The sequence below is a fragment of the Pseudorasbora parva genome, chromosome 16 (assembly GCF_024679245.1).
Source record: "Pseudorasbora parva isolate DD20220531a chromosome 16, ASM2467924v1, whole genome shotgun sequence".
Lineage (NCBI taxonomy): Eukaryota > Metazoa > Chordata > Actinopteri > Cypriniformes > Gobionidae > Pseudorasbora > Pseudorasbora parva.
In genome coordinates this window covers 25,057,887-25,063,976 of record NC_090187.1, presented here as the reverse complement: position 1 = coordinate 25,063,976, position 6,090 = coordinate 25,057,887, and positions in this window count along the sequence as shown.

Below are 6,090 nucleotides of genomic sequence, written 5' to 3'. Positions count from 1 at the left end.
TCCTACAGTGGCCGATTTAGTCCAAGATTAACATGGCAACCCCCTTCTTCACATTCGACACGGTGCCATCGAGTGTTAAAGCGCGAAAGGCGAAGCTTGAATTTATGGGTATTTCCCTCTTTGGCTAATGTACTTTCAAGATGGAGGGGCAACATGGCGACCAGCATTCGAACCCCTCACCCTTATGCATTTTCAATGGCATAAACTTACGAGAATACTTCTTTCAAGTAATAAAGTAAATATACATTAATGAGCACATATATTTTTGAAGGAACTAAGTATTTTTTAGCTAAGAATAAACTAAAAAAGTTACACAGTGTAGCTTTAAAACTTTATAAAGTAAATTATCTAGCTTCCGTTAAGTCATCCTCCATATTTAACGAACGGAAAAGGTGTAGCGCCCGCTCCTCTCGCAGTTCAAGATGTCTGACAACATTGCACACCAGTTACTCTGGACAGACGTAGGCGTTTTATGTGAACATTTTCTACTGCAAGAGGTGCTACAGTTTTTCCGTATGTTATACGAGCCTGTGATGTATTTATTATAACTCTGATTGTGTTTGTCTGAAAGAAGAATGTCATATACACCTAGGAAGAGTTGATGGTGAGTAATTCATAGGCTAATTTTCATTTTTGGGTGAACCTACCCTTTAATCGAGGTCATTATTGTGACTTGAACAATTACTTGATTCACACAAACCCTTCTAGAATGATAAGTACATTGAAGAGCAAACATACTATACTGTTGATTATTGTAGGCCTACTGGTTTAGTGCAGGTTTCTGCTGAATTATGTTGAAACATGAGGACTGGAGGGAGAACAGATATATATCCCAAGCATTCATAAATGAACAGCCCTGAGGATATCAGAAATATACACATGAATACATACAAACACACACCAGAGAGCTGGTCTGACTGGTTTCAAAGAGGAATTAGATCTATTTACTCACACAAATATCACATTCAGCCAGTCATGCAGTAGTGTTATTACCGTGACATTTTATCATATGCAAATAATTTTACTATAAAAAGAACTACATTTTGGGATAACAGACTGTTATCTCAAACACAAAATAGTAGGTATACTATTATATACTGTAAACACAGTATACTATAAACGGTCTAGAATTTTTCGGTCTATAACAGTCTATATACTATAAAAATTCAGTATGCAAAATATACTTTGTATAATATGTGAATTTGTAGTAATATGTGAATTTTTTCTGTACTGTATGCCATTTCAAACATTCATGGAACAACACGTTCACTCTGCACTGCACTTTTCACAAGTTTTATTTAAAATAGCACTACTTTTACAAAATAGTAGTAGTATATAATAGTACGCTATTCCAAATTCAGCCTGTGTGTCAAAGCATTGAGTAAACAGAAATGTTTCTCCAGCAGGGGACAGCAAAGGCAAACTGTCATCGAATCGAGCACTGCACCTGCTAGCTAAACACTAGAGTTCCAGGGATTTTAAAACATACTCACACACTTATTTAAACAAAAGACTCCCCTCCAAAGTGCTTTTAACACTACGTTATGAAACCTTATGAAACAGTATTTGGACAAGAATTTGAAATAAAGTACTTTGACCATTATAACATCTGACATAAATGCACAGATGTGATTGGTTGATTCTTTTTTTCTGGGCACCTGCTGATGAGCTGAGATTGGAGGAGTGAACGGGGTGAGTGGGTGTGTAATACAGTAAAGTACAGTAGCTGTGCTCACTAGAGTTACGTCTCAGTCCAGTACTTATGGTCATTTCAACCTCTCAGTGACTCTTTAAAAGAGCTTTTTATGGCAGTAGTGGCCAAAAGTGATGCGCAGTTGCATATTTGTTTATAATGACCCTACAAGTTCAACTAGACAATTACAAATATGTGGAAAATATTTGATAATATTTGAAAATATATGAGCAGTTTTATCTTTTCTTTTCATTTTATGTGAGGCTTGTGACCAAAATTAGGGACCGTCTAAAAATACAGCTAAACCTGATTTATGCTTTTTTTTTTTTGCAACAAAAACAAACAAAAATAAATAAATAAATATATATATAGAAACAGCACAATAAATGTTAAGGATTCACATTTCACAATTTAAATAGTGCTTTTCACAATATGCACTATATGACTAAATTTGGCAAGAGTTTTTGGGATGCCTACCTTTACATTCACATTCACATGAACTTTAATGACTATCCTATTCTTGACCAAATGTTGATTTATTGTTACAGATACATTTCTAAACATTTCTTACAATATCATTGGGGTTGGATGGTCAGGATTGATCAATATGTTAATATTTGTAGAAAATTAAACTTATGAACTTAACTAAATTGTAGTACAAACGCTATCAATTTCGATCTTGTTTTTCGTATCAATGTAGTATACTGTACATAATAAGGAAAATCTTTGTCTTAGCACTATTTTAAACGTTTCTTGGGTCAAAATATGTGCTCACATTCATTAATATTCACTTGTGTGTGCTTATATAACGATCATTATTCATTAAAATATTAGGATGCAAGTTTTCAAATTTCACATTTAAAGAAATCTAGTGTTTGATAATATCTAAATATTTACTAAAATGCAAGACTGCAATATTTTTTGAGCAACTAGATTAGATACATGTATATTATTAAATATCCATAAGGTATCTACTGGTAATGGCATCACAAATGAACATTATTTTATTAGCCACAAAATGACTTGGAATTCTCTATTTTAACCTTAATTACTACTCTAATTGTAATATAAATAATATCAATATTAGAAGAAGAATATTTGAAGTGGTCATTAATTAAATAATATTAAGCATGATAAGGATGATATAAGCGTGAATGGCGCGCACACACATACACGTGTGCGCCACCCTTCAGATGTCAACGAGAGAGAGAAATTCTCTCAGACAAATTCTCAAATCAGACCCGCACAATTACAGAGGCATCTGTGTGAGCAGTAATCTGGGGAAGATGTTCTGTAGCATCATTAACACGAGACTCGTTTACTTCCTCACAGAGCAGAATGCCCTCAGCAAAAGTCAGATTGGATTCTTACCAAATTATAGAACATCAGACCATATATTCACCCTGCATACCCTGATCGACAAACACATTAATCAAAACAAAACTAAACATTTCGCTTGCTTCGTTGATTTCCAGAAGGCCTTTGATTCAATTTGGCATGAAGGTCTTCTGTCTAAACTTCTAGAATCAGGTATCGGGGGCAAAACATATAACATAATTAAAACAATGTACTCAAACAATCAATGCTCAATTAAAAAAGGCAATAAACAAACGGAGTCCTTCACTCAAGGGCGAGGTGTGAGACAGGGCTGCCTACTATCACCGACCCTCTTCAATATTTACATTAATGAATTAGCGAAACTCCTCGAGGAATAAGCAGCTCCTGGTCTCACACTACATGACTCCTCTATAAAGTTCCTCCTGTATGCGGATGATCTGGTGCTGCTGTCTCCAACAGAAGAGGGTCTACACAGCAGAACCTGGACATCCTGCATCAGTTCTGTCAGACCTGAGCCCTGACTATTAACACGGCAAAAACTAAAGTACTAACATTTCAGAAGAGACCCAATGTCAGGGAAAGAAACACAATTTCACCCTTGGTATGACCAAAATTGATCATGCCACCAACTACACATACCTCGGGTTGAAATTCAATGCAAACGGAAACTTCTGCTTGGCTTCAGAATGAACTAAAAGAGAAAGCAAGAAGGGCTTTCTATGCCATCAAAAAATCAATCCAATTTGAAATACCAATCAGAATCTGGCTCAAAATATTCCAATCTGTCATAGAACCTATTGCACTATATGGCAGTGAAGTGTGGGGTCCTCTACTAAACCATGAATTTGACAAATGGGACAAAAACCCAATACAAACCCTGCATGCTGAGTTCTGTTAGCCTAGAAATCTAGATGCACCCTAGCGGCAGCAAATTTAATCTGCCCGCAAGTGTCGTCTAGCAACTCTCAATACCCTTCTGAGCTGTATTCCCCTAACTCTTGCCGGGCCAATCACATTGTGTATAGAGTCTGTGGGCGGGGCCATAATGACGACGGCCGAGTTGCGCTTGCATGCTTCTAGTAAACACAGAAACTGGCGAACGGCGGTCTTTCGAATCAGCTCTGACCGTGACTCTGGAAGACTTGGAGTTGAGCTTTTCTCTGAGAAAAGGACAAAGAACGGCACTGAAGTCATTCTTAAAAAGGGAAGATGTGTTCGGAGTTTTGCCGACCGGATATACGGCGAATGTTTAATCTATCAAGGAGCTCTGTTTCACCTTTGTTGCTCTGGTTGGTGTAGCACTATTCTATCGCGTGCAGAGGGAGTTTGATAGACAACCGTTTATCCCGCCCCTAGGATCGAGCCCTGTCTATGGTGAATTTCCAGACCAAACATCTTGATGTGGGTCTGGCTTGTCAGGATAGAGTTCTGTAAGAGTATCCTGAGAGTACAGAGGAACACGCCGAACATTGCATGCAGGGCCGAATTAGGCCAATACCCTTTACTAATCCACATTGAGAAACGAGCCATCAAATTTTGGAAACATCTAAAAATTAGTGACCCCAACTCTTACCATTTGAAGTGAACGCTGAGAAGAGTCCCCTAATTCAGCTGGTCCTGAGGCTGCAAAAACAAACTAACACGACTAACAATAATCAGCCTCAGGACACTGACACCCTCATCCACACAATCTGGCCCAACCAAATGATTAAAGCACAAAAAGAAAACTACCTGACCTATTGGACTGAAACAACACAAAAACAAAGTAAGCAGAAACTACACAACAGCAGAATACCTGAGCGCAGTGAAAGACTGAGTTCAGAAGAAGAATGACGAGGTACATACTGAGCAATCACACACTGGCCGTAGAGACGGGCAGATACAGACAGAACTGGCTGCCCAGAGAGAGCCGCATCTACCCGTACTGCACCGCTAAAGAAGTGGAGACAGACACACTTCCTCACCAGCTGTCCTAACTATGAACAAATCAGAAATACATTCTATCCTAAACTTCATAAAATCAATCTCAAAATCAAAATCACATCTACAATTCTAAATGTTTACAGATTATTCAACTTATTACTATTATTATTATTTATTTTATATAGTTCCTTTATTGTATGTATGTATATGTACATGTGTGTTAATGCTTTGGCAATACATTGAAACAATTGTCATGCCAATAAAGCACATTTGAATTGAATTGAAGAGAGCGAGAGAGAGAGAGAGCGAGAGCGCGAGAGAGAGAGAGAGAGCGAGAGCGCGAGAGAGAGAGAGAGAGCGAGAGCGCGAGAGAGAGAGAGAGAGCGAGAGCGCACGAGAGAGAGCGAGAGCGCACGAGAGAGAGAGAGCGCACGAGAGAGAGAGAGAGAGCGCACGAGAGAGAGAGAGAGAGCGCACGAGAGAGAGAGAGAGAGAGAGAGAGAGAGCGCACGAGAGAGAGAGAGAGAGAGAGAGAGAGAGCGCACGAGAGAGAGAGAGAGAGAGAGCGCACGAGAGAGAGAGAGAGAGAGAGAGAGAGCGCACGAGAGAGAGAGAGAGCGCACGAGAGAGAGAGAGCGCACGAGAGAGAGAGAGAGTGAGAGAGAGAGAGAGAGAGAGAGAGAGAGAGAGAGAGAGAGAGAGAGAGTGTATCACAGTCAAGAAGACTACATTAACGACTGGCAAATCAAAATAGCACAAATAAACAAATTGAAGTACTTCTGCAGAATAAAGACTGATTACCAATTGGCACCTTACCTGATCCAAATTATAGACTATTGTCAGAGAAAACTCCTGACAAAGTAGCGTTTGAGTGAGCACAGTCTGAGTGTGGAGACGGGCCGACACAAGCAGAGCTGGAGAGCCAGAGAGCTCAGACTGTGCTCACACTGCCCTGATGGAGTCGTAGAGGACAAGCTGCACTTCCTCACACAGTGCAGCAAATATAACAACATCAGAGAAACGTACTTCACCCAAATCACTCAAATGTTCCCCGAATTCCAGCAAGCAAGTGACATCGCCAAACTGTGTTATATCTTAGGAGAAAAAGAGAAATGTATCCACTTGGCAGCACAGTA